This window comes from Meles meles, chromosome 8 (assembly GCF_922984935.1).
Source record: "Meles meles chromosome 8, mMelMel3.1 paternal haplotype, whole genome shotgun sequence".
NCBI lineage: Eukaryota > Metazoa > Chordata > Mammalia > Carnivora > Mustelidae > Meles > Meles meles.
This window is the reverse complement of record NC_060073.1, coordinates 48,024,120-48,049,695: the sequence shown is the minus strand read 5'-3', so window position 1 is coordinate 48,049,695 and position 25,576 is coordinate 48,024,120. Positions and strand designations below refer to the sequence as shown.

Sequence of the window (25,576 nt, the reverse complement as noted above, 5' to 3'; positions counted from 1 at the left end):
GCCACCAGTAAGGAGAGAGACAGACTTGTCTCACTCTTTCTATCTTCATCGTCATAGGACTGAGAAAGCTCTAGAGTAAAATGGAAAAACTTCAGGGTCGCTGGATCCAGGATGCCCAGTAAATAAATGCAGAACTCTGGTCAGTGAGGGTGCTGGGTGGTTGGTTGGGCTCCATTACTGGCTTTGTGACCAGACAGCAGCCTCACTGAAAACTGGTTCAAGTGATACATTGACAAAGGCTGTGCATGGGGGGCGGACGTGGGGGGAATGAACAGACAGAGGAAACCACACCTGTCACCTCCCGGTCTGAACTAGTCTGTTGGTTTAATTCTCTCTCTCTTCGCTGTTAAGTTCCATGAGAATAGGACATTTCGCTCACGACAGCACACCCAACAGGCACTCAGCACACACCTGTCACATAAATAACGAAATGTACTGATTTCCTGTCCATTTCTGACCTTCCCATGAGGTAGGCACTGTTGTCATTCGTGTCACTCAGGCCAGGTAACGCTAGAGTGAAACAGAGATGTGACAAAGGGCACAGGGCCACAGATGGTCGTGGATAGGGATGGAGACACGTGAGGACAGACTCTGCTATTTCATCCTTTCAGCATCTCCTGTAGCTGCGGGAGGAGAAGTGTGGGAGGGACACACAGAAGTTGACTGCTTGTCCCCTAAAATCCTTTCAGGGTCATTCCAGAAGCACACAGGTTTTATCACCCTACAGGTCCTTCCTGTGCCATCGCCCCTGACCCCACGTCCTGCTTCCATTCCATTTGGAGTCTGGACCCCTTCCCCATCTCTGAGCTCTCACATGCTTGGCGCCTTTATCCCAGTTCTTCACACCCTGTGGCCCTGATGTGTGAAAGCCCTGCTCCCCTCCACGAGTCTACAGAGCAGCAGAACTCTGGGCCGTTTCCAAATTGATGGATGACTTGCTGCTGGAATTTCTGGCCCTTCCAACTTGTTTGTGGGCATGAGTTGGTCTCATGCTTTCTTGCCTGGGAACTAGTATTGTTTCCATCTATCTTTCTAAAGGTCTGGAAATCATTCTCAAATACCTTGTAGAATGGTGTAGCAGACAATAGATACCTGTTACTGCCCCCAATGAACTTTTATCAGGTATGTATTAAGTAGCTCAAAAATGCCCATAAGCACTGTGCAGCCTTGCAATCCTCTCGTTTTTATTGTTCACTTTTGTTATTGTTATTTTAAAAGATTTTATCTTTAAGTAATCTCTACAGCCAAGGTGTGGCTTGAACTCACAATCTCCAGATCAAGAGTCACATGCTCTTCTGATTAGGTGCCCCTATTTTCACTTTTAAATTTTTTTTTTATTTTTTTAAAGATTTTATTTATTTATTTGACAGAGACACAGCAAGAGAGGGAACATAAGCAGGGGGAGCGGGAGAAGGAGAAGCAGGCTTCCCACGGAACAGAGAGCCTGCTGCAGGTCTCAGTCCCAGCACCCTGGGATCATGACCTGAGCCGAAGGCAGACACTTAATGACTGAGCCACCAGGTGCCCCTATTTTTTATTATTTTAACTGAAGTGTAGCTGACACACGACGTTACATCGGTTTCAGGTGTACAGCGTAGGCGTTTGATAGCTGTCTATGTTATGCTGTGTTAACGTCTGTCCCCAAGCAGCACTATTACAATACCATTGACTCTGTTCCATAGGCTGCCCCTTTCATCCCTGTGAGTTCTTCATTCCGTAATTGGAAGCTTGTATTTCCCACTCTACTTCACCCATTTTGTCCATCCCCCCCAATGCCTCCCCTCTGGCAACCATCAGTTTGTTTTCTGTACTTACCAGTCTATTTCTGCTTTTTGTTTACTCATTTGTTTCATTTTTAGAGTCCACATACAAGTGAAATCATGCAGTATTTGTCTTTCTCTGTCTGACTTAGCATAACATCCACTAGGTCTATGCATGTTATCCCAAATGGCAAGATCATATCCTCAGGCTGAGCAGTATTCCATTATATAGAGAGAGGCCTCATCTTCATCCATTCCTCTATGGATGGACTCTTGGGTTACTTCCATATCTTGGCTCTTGTAAATAATCCTGAAATAAATATAAGGGTGCATGTATCTTTTCAAATTAGTGGGTTTTGTTTTCTTTGGGTAAATACCCAGTAGTGGAATTCTATTTTTAAGTTTTTGAGGAACCTCTATACTGTTTTCTTTTTTTAAGATTTTATTATTTATTTGAGAGAGAAAGCATGAGAGGAGAGAGGTCAGCAGGAGAAGCAGACTCCCTGCTGAGCAGGGGGCCCGATGCAGGACTTGATCCCGGGACTCCAAGATCATGACCTGAGCCCAAGGCAGTCGCTTAACCCACTGAGCCACCCAGGCGCCCTCTATACTGTTTTCGACAGAGTCTGCACCAATTTGCATTCCTGTCAACGGCACACTAGGGGAGTAGGGAACCTCTTTCTTCACATCGTCGCCAACACTTGTTATTTCTTATCTTTTTGACTCTAGCCATTCTGACGGGTGTGAGGTGACATCCCATGGCCATGTGGCTTTGCATTTCTTTTCTGATGATGAATGATGTTGAATATCTTTCCATCTGTATGTCTTCTCTGGAAAAGTGTCTCTTCAGGTCCACTGCCCATTTTTAATCAGACTATTTGTTTTTTGATGTAAAGTTGTGTAAGTTCTTTATATAGTTTGGATTTTAACCTTTAATCTGATATATCATTTACAAGAATCTTCTCTCACTCAGTAGGTTGCCTTTTCATTTTGCTGATGGTTTCCTTTGCTGTGCAGAAGCTTTTTATTTTGATGTAGTCCCAATAGTTTACTTTTGCTTTTGTTTCTCTTGCCTCAGGAAATATCTAGAAAGATGTTACTAAGGCCAATGTCAAAGAAATGCTCCCCTCTGGTTTCTTCTAGGAGTTTTATAGTTTCGTGTCTCCCGTTTAGGTCTTTAATCCGTTTTGAGTTTAGTTTTATGTCTGGTGTTAGAAAGTGGTCCAGTTTCATTCTTTTGCATGTATCTGTCCAGTTTTCCCAACACCACTCAAGAAATGGAGAAATGGAGAAAGAAACCGTCTTTCTCCATTGTATATTCTTGCCTCCTTTGTAAAAGATTAATTGACCACGTAAGCATGGGCTTATTCTGGGCTCTCTGTTTTGTTGCATTGACCTACATATCTATTTTTGTGCCAATGCCATACTGTTTTGATTACTACAGCTTTGTAGCACATCTTAAAATCTAGGATAGTGACACCTCCCGTTTTGTTCTTCTTTCTCAGGATTGCTTTGGCTGTTCTTTTGTAGTTCCATACACGTTTTAGTATTATTTATTCTAGTTTCTGTGAAAAATGCTGTTGGTATTTTGATAAGGATAGCATTGAATTTGAGGATTGCTTTGGATAGTACGGACATTTTCACAATATAAATTCTTCCAATCCATGAGCATGGAATATCTTGTCCTTTGTTTGTGTCCTCTTCAAAAGAATTTTTATCGCATATGTATTAAGTAGCTTAAAAATGCCCATAAGTCAACAGGTGGCCTTGCAGTCCCCTCATCTTTAAAATGAGAATAATGAGCCTCCATTCCAGATCTAATTATTTTATGGGACAGATCTTAATTCTGGTGTTACAAACATTTAAACCATCTGCTTGCTTTTTAAAATAGAGTTAAATCCAAAGAGTGAATGGATGATAGTTTACTTAAACAGTAGCCTGTTGTAGGAAATTTTGGTATATTTTTAAAACATTAGAAAAAAATTTTTGTAAAGAAATCCTTTTTCATTCATTCATTTCACAAATATTTATTAAGACTAGTATGTATGAAGCATGTTGTAGGCTGTGAGAATATAGTTATGATCAAACAGACAAAAATCCCTGCCCTGTGGACATGACTTTTCTATATTTGAGATCATTTCCATGGGATAGAACCCCGAGTTTCTGTATCAGTTTTTAAGCCTTGATGTGTATTATTATATCACTTTCTGTCCCATCTGCCCAAGTAGGAATTTGAGTAGGAGCCTGATTCAGATCTTACTTTCAGAGAGAATGTATAAATAACTTTTGCCAAGTTACTTTGTCTTGGTGAGCTCCCTTGGATGAAAAGCTACCCCTTCAGTTGCCCCCTACTGATACCTGATGTTCCATTGTTCTTTGTTTTGGGGAGGCCAGAGTATTGGCTAGAAGGAGTTCCCATCCATATACTGCGTGATTAGTAAACCACAACTTGCAAAGCCCATTCTTGTGCAATTAACTTCTTGAAATAAAGTTCAAGACCTTAGATTTTTGCCATGATACATTGCTTGTTCAACGTGGCTCATCTCTGCCGCATTTCTTTCTTTTTTTTTTTTTAAGATTTTATTTATTTATTTGACAGAGATCACAGGCAAGCAGAGAAGCAGGCAGAGAGAGAGGAGGAAGCAGGCTCCCTGCTAAGCAGAGGGCCCCGATGCAGGGCTTGATCCCAGGACCCTGGGATCATGACCTGAGCTGAAGGCAGAGGCTTTAACCCACTGAGCCACCCAGGCTCCCCTCTGCATTCTACTAGATCTGGCATCTTTTATCCAACAAAGTTCATCACTGCCCTCACAAGCTTTCCATCATCCGCAGACTGAATGAGCCTTTATTTTCAGCTACGCCACTGACGCAGGCTTCAGGGACTCTTTATTTCCTCTTCCCCCTAACCAGGATGCTCTTCCCCCAGATATCCAAAAGGCTCTCTCCCTCACTTCTTTCAAGATCCTGCTTATAGGTCATTTTTGTCAAAGAGTCCATTTCTGACAATATCTTATAAAAACAATACTCAATCCCATCCACCCTGCTTTGGTTCTCTTCTTTTCACTTGTCACCACCTGGCATGTTCTACCTTGAGGGCTTATTAGCGATTTCTCCTCACTGCAGTGCCTACTCCATGAAAGTAGGGGCACTGATTTGTTCTGCACTATCCCAGTGTCTGCCACATACTAGGCATTTAATAAATAGCTGTCAGTTTCTTAGGTGTGGCTTTTTACTTACTTATTGATTTCCGGAGAGAGCGAGAAAGAGCGAGAGCACACGCACAGAGATGGGGAGGAGCAGAGCGAGAGAGAAAGAGAGACAATCTTAAGCAGGCTCCACGCTCAGCCTGGAGTCCAACATGGGGCTCTATCTCATAACCGAGATTGTGACCTGAGTGGAAATCAAGAGTCAGACGCTCAACCTACTGAGCCACCCAGGTGGCGCCCCTCGTGTGCCTTTCAAAATTCAGCCATCAATTGGCTGAATTGTTCTTTTTGACAATAGAAGGACACCGACTTTTTGGTAAAAACAAGGATTCTGGTGCCTACTTTCAAACCCTTTCCTTCTCAAACTCCGCTGACATCCTGGAGTTCCTTCATGTGTATCCATGTGAGGACACACACGCTTACCCACACCTCCTGGCCTCTTTCCAAAGCAGCCTGTCTTTGTGCAGCTGCCTTTCTGGATCCTAGTATAGGACTCGGCCTGCCTCCCAATTTAATTGTATCATTTTCATGGCAACATAGCCGCTGTACCCCTCACTGACTGCATAAGCTTGAGCCACTTAATTTAACCTTGCTAAGCTTCAGTTTCCTTGCCTGTCAGTTTGGAAAAATACTCAGAGAGTTATAATGATGAGATAAGGATTTCCAGTTTCTGCCTTGACATATAAAGAGCTTGGAAGTCTACTCCTATCCTTACAAGAGAAAAGCTGGAAAACTGAAAATCAATAACTCTAATTATATCCATCAGTGAATTGAGGACACAAGACGAACTGCTCCTCCTTACCCCAAAACTGGAGAGACAGGGGCTGTTGAGAATCACAGCTTCTCAGGAGTGGAAGCTGCTGGAGACAGTAGCTGACATGGTCACTGACAGAGAGCTAGAGGCTGAGTATAGACTAGCCTGAGAGTTAAACTCCTCAGAGCCCAGTACTGGGGGATCGCCATACTCTGTGAATTTTACCTCCGAAAGCCCCACCATATTCTCACCTGGTGAAGATCAGAGAAAAATTCCCTTCCTGCTTCAGGCGGGTGGGGGGGGGACCATTTTGAAATATATCCAGAATAATCTCCATAATAAGATCTGCCCTCAAGTGAAACTACCAGAGCCTTATCTGGGCTTTGGGAAGGGCAATGAGCCAACTCTAGTCTCCTCTAGCCTTCCTATCTCACATGAGGGAGGGGAAAAAAAGGCTAAGAAATTCTTCTGAAAGTCATAGTCCAGATTCAGACTCAGTAAAGAACTGAAATTTAATCATAAGGTTAAATACTGTTTCTCCCTCCCTATACCTTATTGTCCCATCAACAGGACTCTAGTTTGATAGTGGACTATAACCAAGAGAGATTCAAGACACAAACTCTATTTAAGGAGTTTTCTAGAGAAAACCAATGATAATAGAGAACTCAGAAAAAAAGGATACTGGAGGGAATTGAAGCCCCTGACACTTACAGCCACGGCAAACATCAAACACAGCCTAACTTCCAACCAGATAAATGGTAAACCTCACACTGAAGTTTTACTCATCTCGGTTCCTGTCACCCTGTAGATCGTGTCTGGCTTTCAACACAATTACAAGGCATGCTAAAAGGCAAGAAAAACACCATCTGAGGAGACAACGCAAGCATCAGAACCAGACTTAGAGCAGAGATTTTCCAATGATCAGACTGGAAATTTAAGATAATTGTGACTGATAGGCTAAGGACTGTAATGAAAAAAGAAGACAACATGCAAGAACAGATGGTAATGTAAGCAAAGAATTTGAAATGCTATGAAGGAGTCAGAAGAAAATGTTAGAAGCCAAAAGCACTGTAACAGATAGGAAGAATACCTTTGTTGGCCTCACCCGTAGATTGGACATGGCCAAGGAAAGGTATCAGTGAGCTTGAAGATCTGTCAGTAGAGGTTTTCCAAACTGAAATGCAGAGAGAAAAAGGAGTGGGGGAAAAAAAAGTGGGGGGGGGCAGAAGATCAGAATGCCCTAAATTGTGGGACAATTATAAAGGGAGGGTTTGGGTCAAAGGCAATCTTTGAAAGAGAACTTAACTCTTGACCAGGGTGGGAGGGAATGTTTCTTTATTTGAGGGTGGGAGGAAGGCAAAGAAAACTGGTGAAACTATACAACAATTTAATGAACAAGAAATGAAGGTGATAGAATTCACGTAGGATGCTCTCCACATAATACGGACTTTAATAGTAATGCCTCCCTCACAAGATTATTGAGAAGATCAATTAATGTATACCACTGTTTTTCAAATTGTAGTGAGCATCAGCATCTCCTGGGTTCTTGTTCATAATGCACCTCTCTGAGCCCCAACCCAGAGAACTGGATCCTATGCGTGTACAAGGGTGAAGACTTGGGGCAGAGAAACGCCCCAGGTAAATCTACAGGTGTCCCATAGACCACACTTCAAGAAATATGTAAACATTGAGGACAGCTTGGCCAGAAACGTGCTCAACAAGTGTTTTTCAAGCAGGTAGAGGCAAGCTCATCTGTAGAGGAGCGAGGACAGGGCTGAGGACTGAGGAACTGGAAGAGGCTGGAAACAAGGGCAGGACTAAGTATGAAGTCTGTAAGGTGAATGTAAAGACCACCTAATGTCAAGAGAGACCTAGTTTAGAGCACTCATTTCTAGCAGGAACCTTCAGACTAGATTTGGAATTTTCTCCATCAGCCCTCAAGAGCCTGCTTGCAGGGGCCAAGGGAACAGGTGGCATGAATTTTACAGGACTGACAAACCCAGGGGTACAACGGAAGACGAGAAGGCACAGGCATCTAGCCAAGAGAAGTGGAAACCAAGGCACCATGGAGAAGGCTGGTCAGGGGTGCAGGCTGGGTAAGAGGCAGTGCCGCCCGTATCTCCTATCCTTAAAAAACCCGAAATGTCCTAGGACTGCGCATCTCCTCCCACCACTGTCTCATTTCTCTGCTGCCCCTCCAGAGACAAGTATCTCAAGAGAGTTATGCCCACACATTGTTTTTCTTACATCTTCATCATCCATTCATGTCTTAACCCCATCAGCCTGGATTTAGTCCTGTGACTCCACTGAACTGGTTCTTCCAGTTTCTTCAGTGGTTTCCATATTCTCAGTAGACACTTCTCCATCATCTCCTTACATATCCTTCAGCGTCAGAGAGGACTAACCACTTTCTGTTTCCTAAAACACTCTCCTCTCATGTCTTCCCTGTATTATTTATTTTTCTTTCTGGCTATGGCTGGGCTTTATTTGCTTCTCCTCTCTACCTGACCTCTAAATCTGTGCCTCAGACTCGGCACTATTGACATTTGGCATCAGATCATTCTTTGTTGTGGGCAGCTACCCTGTGCATTGAAGGGCATTGAACGTCATCCCTGACCTCTACTCACTGAAGACCCTAGCACTCCCCCCCCACACACACACGGTTGTGATAAACCAAGAAGTTTCTAGACACTGTCAAATGTCCCTGGAAACAAAATTGCCCTCACGGAGCCCCACTGCTCTAAATGTTGCATTCCCTCAGACTCGATCTTGCATCCCTTTCCATTCTTTCTCTACAGTCTAAGGTAAGCTCATCTGTTCCTATGGCTGTAAGCACCATCTACATACTAATGATCCCATTCATGCTTCACTTAAATATCTGTTGCTCACTGCCATGTTCTAGACTTTGGGCTGAGAGGGAGAATAAGTTAAGACTGGGCTTTTGAATTAGATAGCGTGGATTTAAATCCCTGTTCTATTCTTACTGTGTGACTTGAGTCCTCCTAGTTTCCATTCATTTGTCTAAAAAATAGAAATAACGAAGAGATTAAACCTATAAATAACTATCAGAATCCTGGGCCCATAATAAGTGGTTCAATATTAGTTGTCATAACTTTCATAATCATGAACACAGCTCCTTAAGGGTAAGCATGAAGGGCTACTGAAGCACAAAAGAGGTGTGGTCATCCCCAGTGGGTCCAGTAATACAGTGTTGACAGTTCACCTCTCGAGCCGGAGAGACTTGAGTTCAAATCCTGATTCTGCGACTCCATTCCAGGCCTCTCTAAGCCCAGTTCTTCCTCCCTGTAAAAGGGGAATGGTAATAACAGTACCTACTTCACTGGGTGAATCAAAGGAGGTAACTCCAGGAAAAGGATTTCCCATGATGTCTAATACATTAGTACCTAATAAGCATTAGCACTTTTCATTAGGGGAGCATGGGAGAAGCCAATCTTTGGCTGAATTTCAAAGCTTGAGGAGAGGGAGGCATTGGCAGAAGGAAGAACAAGGCCAAAGGATTGGAGGCCTGGAAAGCAGTGTTAGGATCTGGGAATGGCAAGGAATTCCAAATTGCCAGTGCCTAGCTTGGGACATGAGAGGAAACTGATGAAAGCCAGAATCTAAATCCCCTTCCATGCCAATTTAGGGTGATGGACTTTATCCTTTTACCAACTGTGGAGGGAAATATGTTTGTTGACAAGAGGAAGAGTTTTAGACTAGGGAATGACATTATAGTTAATTGTAAGTAAATCCGCATTTGGGGAAGAAAACTCTTATCAGTCTAGAAGAATTTGGAAAATATGAGACCAAAGGCAAGCTGGCTGGTTAGGAGGTGATGGCAAGAGCCACAGGAGCGATGACGAGACCCCGCCCATCAAGAGAGGTATATTCTCCGACATTAAAGAGCCTGCATGGCCGGGGTTCCTGATCAGTTGAGGAAACAGATGAAGGGCTCAGTAGGACTAGGAGGCTTCTTGCTTGGACCCTGGGTGGAGGGCGGCCTGTCCACGGAGCCTTCTGCTGTCTCTCCATCGGACTGCCCCCTCCTCTCTTCTTGTCCCTGCTCATCTAAACTCAATGTCCCACTAATTCTGCTGCTAGAACTCAGAACCTCCTTACCCCTGTCTTCACACCTACCTGGCCAGGCACCAGTGCTGAATGGATAAGTCTTCTGTTTCTCTGTGTGCTTGCATCTGGGCCCTGCAGAAAGTCTCAGTGAAGTACAGGTAGGTGGATGGACATGGTCTGAGTTTCCTGGGGTTCCTGTAATAGAATACCACAAATATGGGGACTTAAACAGTAGAAATGTATTCTCTCTTAGTTCCAGGGTCCAGAAGTCCAAAATCAGTTTCACTGGGCCAAAATCAAAGTGTCAAATGGGCCACATTCCCTCTGGGGGATCTAGAGGAGTATCTGACCTTAGAGCGCCCTCAACCTGGCTGGCAATCTGACTAAATTATTCTGGAAGGTTCTATTTCCCCATTTCCCTACTGTTGATTTCCTCTAATTTCTCCCCTTTCTCTACCTCTTTCTACATTACTCTCATCAAATGGTCTGGTCTTTTTTTCTATAGGAAAAATAATAATAACAACAACAACACAAAAAAACCAAAAGGGAAATTCCTGGACCAAAACTCCTTAACTTGTTGGTATCAAGTTAATCGACCTACCTGCATCTTTCTTCACCATCCTCCCACTAAGGTGACGGAGCACATTCTTCCTCCTCCCAAGGCCGTGTTCTCTACTTGGGCTCTGAGAACCTCCCTCTCTAACCTTCTTGAGACCATTCAGTGGACGGTGGCCCCTTCTCCCTTTGGTAGAGCCAGTCTTTTCTTCCCGATTAAACCCTTTCCTTCAGCTCAGGGTTTACGTCTCTTCCTTCATGACTCTCCCTTTTTAAAATAACAACCAAAAATCTCACAATAAACAAAAACTGACCATTCTCTGACCAATCTACCACTAAGTCCTATTGATGGTGCCTCCCCAGTGTCCTTCTCGCTCACCAGCCTCCTTTCTTCTCAGCTCAGTCTTAGTCCAGGATATCGTCACATACCCCTGGGTGAGCACAGTGACCTCCCTGTCTCACTGTTGCCTCCTCACCGTGGTTCTGCTGAGCACCCTTCAGTGCCTGTAGGACCCATATGTCAGCTCCATGAGGTCAGGACTCTCTTTCATCTTCTGCGATATTCCCTGGGTCCCCAGCATCTCGAAAAGTGCCCAGTAGAAAGTAGGTGCTCAATAATGATTTGTTGAAGGTAGTCAATTGATTACTAAAATTGTAAGGAGACAAAATTTCATACCAGCCTATAAGGCCTGGCCAGGTCTGGTCCCTACTGATTTCTCTTGCCGCTTCATCTCCCCCTTGCTCCCTGGGCTATAGATACACTCATCTTCGAATACTCTGGTTTCCCTCCTGCCCCAGGACCTTTGTAGATAAATGTGCTTGTTGTTATTTGGAACACTCAACCCATCTTTTCCTACCTAATGTCTACCCAGTCTTCAGATCACAGCGTGTATGTTGCAACAGCTTCCTTGGGAAGTTTTCCTTAGCACCCTTATATGCTCTCATTGCACATATATCCTTCCTTTGTAGACAATGCACAGCTATTAATCGTGTTTGTCATTAAGGACTATGTGTTTAATGTCCATTTTCCCCATCAGTTGACGACTGTAGCCATTATATTCCTAGCACTTATCATGTTGTCTGACACACGTCGATGCCCCAAAAATACATATTCCAGGAAGAAATGAATGGATAATGGAGCAATGGTGGGGGGGAGATCAGATACAGGAAGAGGAAAGAGATTGGTGGAAAAGTCACAACTCCGTCTTGCCCCTGTTAAAAGGTCCAGCAGATAATTCAGATGGAGAGGTTCATTGTTGGTTGGACATTGGAATTGGGAGCTCAAGACAGGCTTCAGGCTGGTTATTTGGATTTAGGCTGTTGGTGAAACCATGGTAGACAAGAAAGATTAGTGATACAAAAGAATTAGCATCTGGAGATGAGAGCAGGGTGGGATTAGGAGCAGACAGGGAGCTCGATATGAAAGATGGATGTGGTGGAGAGAAGTATGGAAGGGGGAAGGGAAAGCAGAGTTGGAGGGAACACGAGGCAGAAGGTGAGGCCAGTGAAGGTGGAGGGGCTTGGGGAAGAGGGGAGCTTGCAGAGAATGTGGAAGCTTCACGTTTGCTCAAAGGAAGAAAGTTCCTGCTGCCATAGATGAAACAGGTAACCTATGCGGGCGCATGTGTGTGTTCCCTACAAGTGAGCGTGTATGTCTGGAAACGTGATTATGCTGTTCTCAATGCGATCCTGTTTCTCAATAGATCATAGCTCCCCAAACTCACTGAGGCAGGTAAGCCAGCTGTGATGATCTTTGCTGTCTGTATGGTACAGTAAGTTGGAGTCATAGCTTATGCCTACGTTTTTTCCACTAAACCTGACTTCCTCTGTGGAGCTACTCCTCTTCCTCCTCTGCCAGACCAGCCCCTCCCCAGCCACTGTAGGCTTCTACTGTCCTTGGTTTGGGTGAATTTCCCTTTAATTTGTGCCTCTTGTCTTCATTCTCCTAGAGTGCAAGTCCCTTGAAGGTAAAGCATGTTTGAAATCATCTTGGGAACTCCAGAGTCCAACGCCACAGAAATTAGTTCTTGGTAGTTAATTAATTAATAACAGCTTGTTGAACAAAAAGGTAGCTCTATTTTATGTTGTGTTTCTTAGTTATCAAATATTATATATGTCTGTTTATATATCCTGCCTCATTGGAGAGGTGCTGCCTGTCTCCGCACAAAATGGTCCCCAGTGACTGTGCTCTTTCTCACATCTTTTCCCTGTGGGTCTGTTTCTAACAGCAACCCCATCCTCCAAACATAATTTCACACATGTTACTAAATCAGTTTGTTCCAGCCTGAACCTAGGTTCTTGCCTGTCCTTCGGAATAACTTGCAGGCTGAGAATATGGATCCAGACAGTCCCAGAGGCCCATGCTCCCAACTCCTGCTAATTCTTGGGCTGATTATGCAGGTTATTGAATAGCTAGTCCTTGTGCTTCTTGGTCTTTGGACACACTCTGGGTAGCCTTGTCTGCTTCATTGGTAAGGGCATGGGGGTGGTGCCCAGAGACCGAGAAAACCAAGCCCACTCTGCTTCCCTTTGGGCAGGGTAGCTTTTATCCTAGTTTGGGATTTGGGGATTTAAAAAAATCTGACTCTATTAGTAAAGGAGTGATAATTAGTCATTTTAGAGCTACACTCTGAGTAAGACTTGCAAATTAATCCAATTTGGCTATTATGTTTAAAAAAAAGAAGAAAGGGGAATTAAGGGGCTTTGTGACAATTGTTTTCCTCAGATTCTCTGGCCCACCAGTGGTTTTGTGGCTGCACTTGCCCTATGTTGCAACTTGCCTTGTGTTGCCTGGATATTTGGTAGGATCTTCCCGGGGTCTGTGCAATTCAAATGCAGTGTTGGAAGCTGCCTGAATTCTGTTCACTGTATACACTGCCTCTTAAACACCCAGTTTGCCCAGCTGGGGGAAATCTAGCTCACCTTATTAAATTTCTAAGTGCATCCCAGAGCACTTGTTCTCGAGGAAGGTAGACTCTAAGAGACAGTTCCGACATATCTGGACATGTCAGCAACTTAAAAAATTATTCACGTTTATAGATTTAGGCTCCGTTGGGGTCAAGCACACACCCAAGAGAATGTGTTAATAGTTTAACTGCCTTTATCCCCATCCAACTCTTCGTAATGGCCAGCATTGATTGAGTGCCTACTGCATACCAAACTATGCACTGGGTGCCCGTATCTCCTTTACCTCTAATCTTTACAAGCTGGCTATAAGAACGTGTTATAAATATTGTAGAAACGAGGAAACAGACTCTGAGGGATTGATTATTCACTGGCTCAAGCCCACACAGCAAGGATTCCCAAACTTTGGGCTGTTTTTTTCCCTTGGGATTTTTGTAGACAGGAGAAAGAAAGTTAAAGCCTCTTTGCAGTTGCTGTGGTCTTAAGAGAAAGGGGAGCATTAAGCATAGTAAAGTGAAAAGGCTGATTCTTTTGAAGCTTTGTCTGTAGTTAAATTGGAAGCTTATGTTGGGGGAAAGGCTGTGTGAGAGACCCTGTCCTGCCCCTCTCCCAGCCCAAGCTGCCTGTGGTCTACTTGAATCTGCCAGCCACTTTCAGATCCTGGCCCTTCTCCCTCTTCTAGCCCTGCGCACTGCCTTCTGTCCGAACTACGGCTTCTTAACAGTAAGCAGTTCTGGTAGCAAGCACAGAATGCCATGGGGAGGGCTAGAAAGGAGGGGCCATCACAGAACAGGGAGGGCTATGGCAACTTCCACCCATTCTGAAAGGCCCATTTTTAAAACATGGTAGTGGGAAATCAGAATTCATCTTACAGTTGATAAGCACGTGACATGGAGGAGTCCTTCTCCCCAGATAAACCCTTACGGTATCACTGATGCCTCCTACCCTCCGTGGCATCTTAGATTTGAGGAACCAAGGCAGGTTTTGTCCCGTGCGTCAGTTCTGATCAGTTGGTGGAGACCATGTTGAGTTCAGGACCCGGTGCCATGTTCTGGGGAAGAATGATAATCTGGGGTGTCTGTGCGCACAGGAGATGGTGTGGAACCCCGGATGCCAGGCATTTGCACCTTTGTGCCCTGTCTTTGGAAGTACACGGAGGAATGAACACCTGCCGTGCCTTTCATTGTAAACTGAAGGACATAATGCACGGGAGACATTTCCCAGGGACCAGGTCACACAAGTTGGCCTCTTCTTAGGCAGATTTGTGACCTGGTCCTTTGAAATAGATTTCATACCTTTGAAGTAGTAGTTTAATTATAAAAATAGTACATTCTTGGGACGCCTGGGTGGCCCAGTCGGTTAAGCCCCTGCTTTCAGTCCAGGTCATGATCCCAGCGTCCTGGGATCGAGCCCCCGCATTGGGCTCCTTGCTCAGCAGGGAGCCTGCTTCCCCTTCTCTCTCTCTCTGCCTGCCTCTCTGCCTGCTTGTGCACCCTCTCTCTCTCTGAAAAATAAATAAAATTAAAAAAAAAATACATTCTTTAAAAAAGTACATTCTTGTAGAACAAAGATATAGAAGTATGAAATTTAAAAATTTCATTGTATAGACTTTGACTATATGACTATTAATGGATCTTTTGTTGCAGAGATTATTTTTACATCTTTTTCTATTGCAAACCAATATGCATGTTCCTGAGTGTACATGTGCACACTCATGTACACACCGGTGTATGTATAAATTTTAGAAGCAGATTTCTGGGTAAACATCATTTTTAATAGGCCCCAAATAGTCCACTTAACATTTCCTCATTGAGCTGTAGCTTGGGGATTGTTTTCTGTTTTTTTACTTATATAAATACTTGGGGGGGGGGGAATCTTTGACCAATAAAGCTTTTCTTGTGTTTTAGATTAACTCATGAAAATGGTTTCCCAGAAATGAAATTAGTCTATTAAGAGCTATTAACATGACTAAGTTTTTGATAATTTGTGAATTGATGTTCCAAAGACTTAGTTGATTGACACTTGGAACTATGGATAAATCCAAGCTCGGAATAAAGACTTTGTGTTCCCACCAAAAACAGCACGAGAAGATACTGGAAATATCTCAGTGCTCACCATGTTGGCAGTTTGGCAGCAGCTCTGGCTGGGAGTTAGAGCATGTCCGTGCTGTCCCTGAGTCGTGTGTCAGGGACTCGGGGTCTTAGGAACACCCACAGGGAATAATATGTGGGCTCTGGGTCACCTCTGGCTTTACCTACCCGCGGAATTGCTCATGGCAGGCTGGGGAAATGCCCCCACTGCCAGGACTGTAGGAGGGAACTCTGGAGTGCCAAACCACTGCCTTTCCCTCTTATGGGTCAAATGTGGGTGACCACAGAGGCCTGGGGAGCTGAAGACTTAGGCCCCAGGGTCACCTAATCTTGGGACGAATTCTTTTTCTATTCCTTGGCAGGGAAGGGGAAGGCCGAAAAGGGGAGAGACTCTCATGGCAGGCACTATTGCTCCTGGATACCCTGCTGGTGATGCCTCAGGAACTTAATTTTCTCTGCGGGTGAAATGCTAGTGTCTGCCCTTCAAGGGCTCACTTAGGTTTAGAGCACTTTTTTTTTTTTTTTAAATATTTTATTTATTTGACAGAAATCACAACTAGGCAGAGAGGCAGGCAGAGAGAGAGGAGGAAGCAGGCTCCCCGCAGAGCAGAGAGCCCAATGTGGGGCTCGATCCCAGGACCCTGAGATCATGACCTGAGCCGAAGGCAGAGGCTTAACCCACTGAGCCACCCAGGCGCCCCGGTTTAGAGCACTTTTCATAGCCTATCTCTTTTACTACGATTCATTTGACTGAACCACTGAGAAGCTCAGTGGTTTAGGAAACTAGGAAGGTGGGTCTGCCAGCTGTGAGCTTTCCACTGCACTGACCTGTGGAAGGGTTTAACTGCAGCGAACGGATGGGCCAGAACGAGTCCTTGGTGCTGTCTCCGCGTTCAGCAAGAAGGCAAAACCATAGGCATCCAGGTGGACATTTATACCAAAATAACAGCCAACGTATTCATGCATTGATTTGGAAAAGGGCCCACAGAGCTAGAGCATTGGTTATATTTTTTTCCTAAACTTCATTAGTAAAGTCAGCTGAACATACTGTTCACTTATTGCTAATGGGTGCCTTAAAACAAGTTCTCAGAGTAAGGTTTTTTGTTTTTTTTTTTTTTCAGAGTAAGGTTTTTTTCCTGCTATATTTTTATACTCACGTGAAAAAAGAAATGTAAACCCAACCTTGTTCAAAAGGAATGTACGATCGCTCCTATCTGGTTTAATCTAAAATTAACACGTTCAAAGTAGAATTTTAAAGTGATCATTTTCGGAGCGCTATGGGGACTGGACTTGGGAAAGTCAGGAAGCTTGGTGTTGACTCACACAATGACTTCGATCTCTGCAGAAGGGAATGTGCGGTTGCTTCGCTCCAATCCAGGCACCCCCTGGTGATCGCTTAGTAAGCCAGGCACCACGTTTGGCCAGAGACCTGCGTGCGACACTGTGCGCCAGGCGGCTGCAGACTGCTTCCAGGACGTGAGGCGCTGCAACTCTGCGGGGGGCCTTTAGCCCCGCTTTGCAGGTGTCTGTGGCCTGCTGGTCCCCAGGGGGACCTTTGTTCGGTCTAGTGCTGCTGCCGGGCCCCTTTGAACTGGCAGTGGCCCTCCTGGCAGAGAGTTGCGTTTTCCTACGTTCCCATGAGAAATTTAATTTTGCTCTCCAGCAGTACTCATTATTAAGGAAAATATTACAAACCACTTTCCAAGTTGAGACTGAACACGGGGCCAAGTATAACTGAATTCAGGGCCCTGAAATCACGACATTGTCTCTTTAAAGCATTTTCATTGAGATGAAAGCCGGGGAAGTTATAAATAACCACAGTTGTTTAAAAAATTGTTTTAAAAATTTCCCACCCCTTTAGTTAACAGGGAAAGTGAAATAATTAAATGAAACAAACTGATTTTAAAAATCAGTATCAGTGTTTTGTTTTTTTTATTAAGATCCCTGTTTCTAGACTAAGCATTCACTGAAGGATCTTAAAATTAGTTTATCATTATTGTTTAATAAGGTGTAAACAAAACTTCTCTCTTTTTTTTTTTTTTTTTGGTCTGGCTCAAATAGGGACTGACCCGTTTGCAAAACGCGTCTTACATTTCTAAAAAGCTCAGCAGTGCTGACATCGTGTTCCCATCCATCCTTTCGTTGAGCCCCACGGTAGCCCTGTGGTGGAGACAGGACAGGGTTTTTATTTAAACCACATTTTACAGGTGAAGAATCAGAGGTGGAGCGACTTGCTGGAGGTGACCAAGCCAGAAAGTGGCAGGGTCAACCAGATTTCATGGGGCCATGCTGCCCTTGTAAATATTTACAGAATTAGACCCTCAGATAGAAGGTCTCCACCACAACTCTGCTGCTCTTCAGCCCATTGCAATAGTTAATTACTGGGTTCACGAGGACTAGCTAGGCGTCTTGAAAAATACGTACATTCTGATAACGGATGCATCACATCCACTATTTTTAGGCTCATTGTGTTTTCATACTTGTTACGTCTTTGTAACGTTATCGACCAAACTCATGAGTCATGAGCTACTTAGAATGAGAGCTCACTATTATTGAATGCTGTGTTTGGTGTTATATTTTATTGATCGTCTGCCTGATTCATTAGCTTACACTTTACTTGGTTTTAAGAAGTCTTTGCCAGAGCTACTGTGCAATTCTTTACCTCCGTTCTCCTGTGAAATAACCTGGGGCAAGGTACCGTTCAGAGTCATTGGATCTTGTTGTTAATTTGAAAGAGGTGGAACGGGTTACAATGAAGGGATATAGTCGATTGACAAAGAGGCATTGGGCCTCCGTGGGAATTTGAAGAACCTTTGAAACAACCAGCTCCGCCTCTTAGCCCTTCAGAAAGTCCTTACTAGGTCCCAAATAAAAATCTCCTTTGCCGAAGTTATCAAGCCTGAGATCTTTTTTTTTTTTTGAACAGGTTTTATTTTTTATTTTTTTAGAGAGAGAGAGAGAGAATGAGTCCAAGTGGGAGGGCAGGGGGAAAGGAAGAGAGAGAGAGAAGGTTCCCCCACCCAGAGCCAAGCCGGAAGCTGGGCTTGAGCTCGTGACCCCGAGATCATGACCTGAGTCAAAATCAAGAGTCTGATGTTTAGCATCAGATTGACTGAGCCACACAGGTGCCCCTCAAAGATGAGATAGTAAAGCACCCAGGTAGTCGCTTGGGAATGCAGGAGAAAGAAGGGATTCAAACATACTAGAGGTTGGAGTTTGGTGTGATGTTTAAAAGAGGAGTCGGAAATTCCTGGTCCAATCATGCCCATAATAGAGATAGAGAACAGAGGGAGGGCAGGGGGGAAGGGAAGGGACTGAGTTTGAGATTCTCTGTTCTGCTCCTGAGGAGTTTATAACCTGGTCTGGGAAAGCAGGGTTGACGGGGGAGGGAAACGTAAGCAAACCGACGATTAAACTACACTATGATAAGGGCAGCAGGGAGATCTGCAGAGCATGCTGGGAGGTCAGTTCAGGAGTGGGGGTGGTGGTGGGAAGGCCTCCTTGGGGATGTGACACTTGGGCCATGTTGTAGAAGAATTAATTAGGGAGGGTGTAGTACAGAGCCCTCCCAGCAGAGGAGACAAGATAGCATTCAGAGACCCGGCGTAGGAGAATGGCCAGTAGATCTGGTGAGTTCAGTGGGTGGGGGGTTTTTGGCGAAGGACAAGACAATAGGGGCTGTCTAAGCCATGAAGAGTCTGGTAACAGCAGCCAGCATTTATTAAGCATTTACTATAAAGCAGGCACCAAAGAATAGCTCAGAATATGTTCAGAAGGTCACTGATTGGCGGTGGGCGAGGAGAGAGGCAAAAGTCCAGGGAGATTCCCAAGTTTCTGCCTTGCTCTGGAAGGATAGTGTGGAGGAAGAGCCCGTTTATGAGGGAGGAGGATACTGAACGCCACTGGGGGCACATTAAATCCCAGGCCCTTTATTATCCAGGTAGCTGAGAGGCGGTCTGACATTGTATTCGGGCATATGGATTCTGAAACTGGACAGCCCTGGTTTGAGTCCCAGCTCTGCTGCTTTGGAGATTTATGGCCACGGGCAAGTCCCTTAGTCCTCAGTGTCCTCATCAGTAAAACAGGGGTAATAGTAGCACTTCAGCATTTCCCTTTTGGAGTTGTAGGGGATGCTCGAGGGAGGAGAGGAGAGGCAAAGAAGAGCCCCTACAGAAGCCCGGGGAGAATTTCCAAGAGGGCGCGTCTGCGGGGGTCCATGAGGCAGAGCTTTGCACAGGAAGAGGCTGGAAAGAGCTGTCAGATTTGGCAGTGAGGAGGCTGTAGTGGTCATTGCCAGAGAGATTCCGTGGCGTCAAGGGTTGAGAAGGGAATGGCAATCTCTATCGCGTGCAGTTGGTCGTAGTGCAAATCAATTCAACATTTCTGTTGGTTTGGCAACGTGTATCAAACGTAGAATGTTTATACCCTTTAACTCTAAAATTCCGCTTCTACGAATGAACCCAGCAGGCAGAATGAGATGAGTACAGGTGGATACAAGTAGAAGAATGTTGACTGCAGCCTTCTTTATAACCAAAGAGAGAGAGGTAATTGATCTAAAAGTCCATCATATAGGATTAATGAAAACAAACGATGGTACATTTTGGCAACAAAACGCTGCGCACAGTGGCTGAGAGCCGGTGTTCCAGAATCTGGCTGCCAGGGTTTGAATCCTGGCTCTACCATTGGCCAGCCGCATGACCTCGGGTCTCCGGGAAACTTCCTGGGACTCTCCATTTCCATAGCTGTAAAGTGGGATAATTATAATACTACCTCACAAAGCTATGCTGAGGATTAAGGAACCTGATACAAATGAAATACAGAGTATATGTCTGGCACATATTATTATGCAAGCATTTAGAAATACATGGTAGACATAGATGTATAGAAGTAGCTATTTGTGCGATATTAAGAGAAAAAACCTGAATTGTGCGATATTAAGAGAAAAAACCTGAAGTCACGGAACTGCAAGATAATACGATCCAGCAGTTAAACAGTGCTTTTTCTTTCTGGGAAGTGGAAACATGGACACAGTTCACTTTCTGCTCTGAAAACAGAAATACAGAAAAATACTTTCTGTATTTCTTACCTTTACAACACAGGTGTTTAATGTCCGATTCACCGGGCTGACTATAACACAGGAGGGACAGGGGCCATTTTTCGTTTTGTTCCTGTGTATCCCAGTATCTGACACATTGCTAATAGGTGATCGACATTCGCCAAATGAATGAACGAATGAATGAGAAATAAGAGCTTGTGTTTCGGAGTGAGCTGCATAGACCAAGATTGCAAAGATGCGGCCGTTCTATACCAACGAGAGCCAGGGCGTCTTCAGGGAGGAGGTGGTAAGTGGAGCAGAGCCCTGGGCTGAGGACACTTGTCACCAGCGTGGATGCTGCTGTCTCCCAGGACGGGGACTACATGAGGAGAAATCAGGCCCCAGAGCCCCGGGATCCAGTCTTTGGCTCTGTTCCCTTCCCAAACAGGCTGAATCTGACAGCAGAACCCTATACTGCCTGACCGCAGGGGATTTCTTTGCTACAGAGCCTTTTCTCACAGGAATACATCAAAGCCCAGAAAGGTTAGGGGAGTTCCCTGACTGCCCCAAAATGTATGCCTCCCAATTCCTGTTCGGTGCTGGCTCTTTCCTCCAGGGACCTACCAATGTGGGTATTTCTGATCTAAATAAAGTTGTTGTGAGAAGACACTTACTGGATCCCCAAGAACCTATTTCTCGTATGTAGTGTGACTTGCGTTACTCAAGTTCACTGATCACCCATGCCCTTTATTTGTAAGGAACAAAGGGACTAGGCGCAAAATTAACTCACCCACATTTTCCATTGTCCTTCAGTCTTTTGTGCAAGCACTGATTGTTGTTTCATGGTTGAAAGCGGGATTGTTCTCTTGGCAACAGGCATCCAGAAAGAGAACTTGGCGGTGGGCTCAGCAGGTGATACTGATGCAGTTTGACCTTTAGGTTCCAGCATAAAAGAAAAAGGCAGAAAAGCACTAATAGAGCCAGAGGGTCGTTTTGAATTGGTTACCAAGCTAAACTAGAGAATGCTTTGGGAGAAAAGACAGTGGTTTATTTTCAAGTACAGTTAGGAGTTCACAATATCAGCCAGCTGAGCTCTCAGGTAGAGGCCCTTAAGGGATCCGATGTAATGAATATTTAAAAACAACTTACTGCTAAGATATTACAATTAGTACGGGTAAATGGAGGCTTCAGATGTGCTCTTGGAAAACAGCCTTTTCTCACTTTTATATCTTAATCGTGACTTACCCATACATTGTTGTTTACTCTGAGGTGTTCCTCCCCACCTGGGGGCACGGGTGGGGGTTGGGGGTGTCAGGGAGGATGTGCTGAGTCAGGGAAGACCGGCAGCTGAGAGGGAGCCAGAGATTTGCCATCAGCCACAGCTGGATAGAATGGTGGCTCCATCCATTAGGAAAGCTGTGCGTTCCTCAGGAAATCACTAACTCCCCGGGACCCCACTTTCCTCCTCGGTAGCAAAGGTACTACCTATCTCAGAGGGGTGAGCTGCTGATCCAACAAAATCACGCTTAAAAGCCCTGGCGCATGGCTCAGTAAATCCTAGCTTCTTTCCCCTAAACTTCTGTTCCCTTACCATCTAAAAATATCGAGTTATAAATTCCCGCAGTCTTTCAGTAGGGGCAGAGCAGGCAGCGTACTTGGCTCTTTACCACACTTCACGTAGGCATTGGACTTTATCTGCAGAAATCAAGTTGTGTCCTTGCCCTTCCCGCAGCAGAACACGCAGAAGCAGAGGGGAGGAGCAAAGCTAAAAGCAGGTTCATGTCGGTTCACCTGGAAAACTAGCTGCCACCCAAGTCTGGAGTATATCTGAATTTGTTCCTCACTCTTTCCCTTCCTAATTCTTGAAGATCTCTGGGTAGGATCATGTAGGATGGAGACAAGGCCAGGGAACCCCCAAAGGCTCTGGAGTAGAGCATATTTAAGAGGCGAGCATGGTGGGCCAATCGAGAGTGGCAGAAGGTGATGTGCGGGAAGTTGGCCGGGGCCGGCTCAAGGGGGGAATGTCGTCCCTGAGTTTGGACTGTCAGTGCAGTGGAAAGCCACTGGGAGTTGTCACACAGGGAAGTGACGTGATTTGATTTCAGTGTTCAGTGTGCCCTCTGGCTTCTGCAGGAAGATTGGATTGTGGGGGTTCAGGATGGAAGCCGAGAGAGAAATGAGGAGGTGGCCACTGTGTTTGCGGAGTGTGGGTGCTCTGTGGGTGCCGGAAAGAGATTCTGTGGAGGCACCGCTGGCAGGCAGTCAAGGCGAAGCTTGAATAAGACAACGTTGCGAAGACACGAGCATGTAGTACACATTTCACAAACGTGAGTTCCCGTCTTCCCTGGCTGGTGCTACAACTGTGTCTGCGGAGCAGTGCTTTTCTCTTTAACTGGATTTCAGGGGATGATACATTAATAACTAAATTTTCTGGGCTCTGGCTTTACGCTCTGGAGCGAGGGCTGACCGGGAGACGAAGGCAGGCTCCCACTGACCACAGCCTGCCTCCTGGGAGAGCTTGCCAAGGGAAGGGGAAAGTAAAGAGAGGCAGGAAGCAGGGAAAGGGATGGGGGGGCAGTATGTAAAAAGCCTGGAAGGAGCAATCCAGGTGCCTCCTGACCCATGGGAAGGTGCTGAGTGTGGAAGGTGCTGGCATCAGAGCCGGGCTCTCATCCTTCAAAGTGACGGTATAGGTATGATGTGGCAGTCGGCTGTCATTTGAACTGGAAGGAATCCCCCAGGCCATCTCACCCAATGTCCTCATTTTAGGAAACAGCTCCAGAGAGAAGGGATTTGTGAAAAGCCACAGGGGCACCTGGGTGGCTGAGTCGGTTAGGCATCTGCCTTCAGCTCAGGTCATGATCTCCAGGTCCTGGGATCGAGTCCCACGTCACATCGGACTCCTGGCTCAGCAGGGAGTCTGCTTCTCCCTCTCCCTCTGCTTTTCTGACTGTTTGTGCTCTTCTCTGTTTCTGTCTCTCTCCCTCTCAAATGAATAAATAAAATCTTAAAAAAAAAAAAAAGGCCACGTAGATAATGGCAGAGACAGGGTTGATAGCAAGATATAGTGGGAAAAGATTGATTTGTAAAAGAAGAGAGATCAGGGACATCATCCATGCAGGAAACCTGTACTGAGCTCCTGTTCTGTCTGAGACCGGGCTGTAGGCACTGGGAGCAGACAGTGCAGTCAAACAGACAGGGAGCTCACCCCCCTTTTATGGCAACTCTGCCACCACACACCAGTGATTTTTGCCTCCATGATTCAGTTTCCTCCTCTCTGAAAAAGGAGTGGTAATACTTGTCTAATTTTAATTAATTCATTTATTCGTTCTGCAGAGATGGATTAAGTGTAGGGGATGTGCCTGGCACAGGGCTGGGGGCCAGTGACACAAAGGAAGTGATTTCCCGGCTTTTGGATATGATGGACTAGACTCAAGACGGTTTTCATCCCAAGCATCCATCAAAATCACGTAGGGCCTTTGAAAAAAGCACTGCTACCCCAGTTCCACTCCCAGAGCTTCTGATTCAGTGGGTCTGGGGTGGGACTCAGGCTTCGGTATTTCACAGAGACCCCAGGTGGCTCAGGTTTGGATTCAGACTATGAAGGAGCACTGGAGACGCGAGGATCCAGGTGATGCGGGTGGAGCGGGGAGAGTGCAGCACAGCTGGCTCAGGCCTGGAAGGCTTCCCGGAGGAAGCGGCATGTAGAGTGAGATCACGTGTAGAAGCCAGTCTGGCAAGGAGAAGAAACAGGGTCTGGGCTTGCTGCAGGCCCTCTGGGAATTGCCGTGAGGGTCGGAGGGATCACAGATAGACACATTTAACACAGTCCGAGGTCAGAGAAGAGCACTGCATCTATTGCTCCTTTGCCTGTTTCTCACACACTCCCTTTGTTCTTCCTGGCCCTACACCCTTCCCATTAACGTTCTTTCTCCTATAAATCACTGTGTTGGCCAGACAATGGCTGATTCTCCAGCTTCTAGTAATGATCTTGGAGAACTTCCTCATGTCCTCCATGAGCTGGTGAACTGCTCTCCCTGTGGGCTCCCTGCCCATAGCCCCCAGCTCAGGGTGCCTCACTGTAGCAGAGGGGAACATCTCACTCTCTTGTCTGCATGATTGGATCAGTGTTTTCACCCCAAGGCTCTACCTTTCGGCACACAGAGACCAAATGCATTCTCCCCAGATATTTGATTTGTTTTGCAAGTGCTCAGCCCTCACAGACTGCTAACCACCTTGGATGTGTTTGACAAATAACCACTGAGAGTAAGCATAAATCTACTCCCTTAAGAGAGACCCTACCTTACTGTTAAAATCTAGCTAGACTGAAGTTTGGCATTCCCCCAGGGGTGGAGAAGTTCACAGATACGTACCTTATCCAGTAAGATATAATAAGTCCATACACGATGTCTGCTGTTTTCATGCTAAAACAAACAAACAAACAAACAAACAAAACCAAAAAATACTGAGATGGAAACCTGACATGCTTTTGTGTCCTGGAGAATGAAGGCATCCCGTGACCTGTTTAAGCCCCTTGTGCAATAACCCTCAGCAGTCCCTTACTTCTTCCACAAGGTAAGGGGCTAGGTGCGAAGGGAGCAGAGTTTTGATCCTGTGATCATATCTGCTGACTTAAGCAGAGTACAACCAAGCATCAGAGGTAAGGAGGAGACTGGGGCATTGGGGAGAAAAATCAGTTTTCTGCTGAAAGTGTCATTGTCCGATGCTAGGGTAGGGGAGAGTCAGAGTCTCACTTTTCTATTTATAATCTTCAAAATGCAATGGAATAAAAAAAAAGAATTATATTCTTTTTTCTGCCTGTAAGGTGGCCCTATCCTTTTCCACCTCCCCCCTCCCTACTTTTCCTCATTTTGGGTCATGTTGACATATGGGTGAGACCAGAAACAAAGGTTGCTGGCTCATCCCAGCAGCCATCTGTCCACACTTGCCAGTGAACTAAATTTGCCAAGAACGCCCACTCCACAGGCTCTTGGGAGAGGCAGTCTGATAAGCTTGTGTCTCCGATAAAGCCCACGGCTTTGGATGATCTGGACAGGGTGGGGAGGCTGAACCTGTGGGGGAACTGGGGCGCCCACAGAGCCAGTTTCTGTCTGGAGGTCCTGACACTGTAAGAATGATGGAAGTGAGGCTGGGGCGGGGGTCAACTCAAATATTGAAAGAGCCAGAGCGTCAAATAAAATCTG

General features: G+C 45.4%; 1 protein-coding gene across 3 annotated transcripts in view; it reads left to right on the top strand.

Moving 5' to 3' along the window:
- The window catches only part of SPON1 (spondin 1), a 256,397-nt gene that overhangs the window by 29,004 nt on the left and 201,817 nt on the right, over positions 1-25,576 (top strand). Inside the window, exon 1 of one of the 3 annotated variants that reach the window (XM_046015737.1) lies at positions 22,555-22,699. The exons of the other annotated variants lie outside the window; for them this stretch is intronic. The gene's annotated coding sequence lies outside the window, so the exon portion shown is untranslated. Of the gene's footprint in view, positions 1-22,554; positions 22,700-25,576 lie in introns of those variants that run through there. 3 annotated transcript variants of the gene reach the window in all.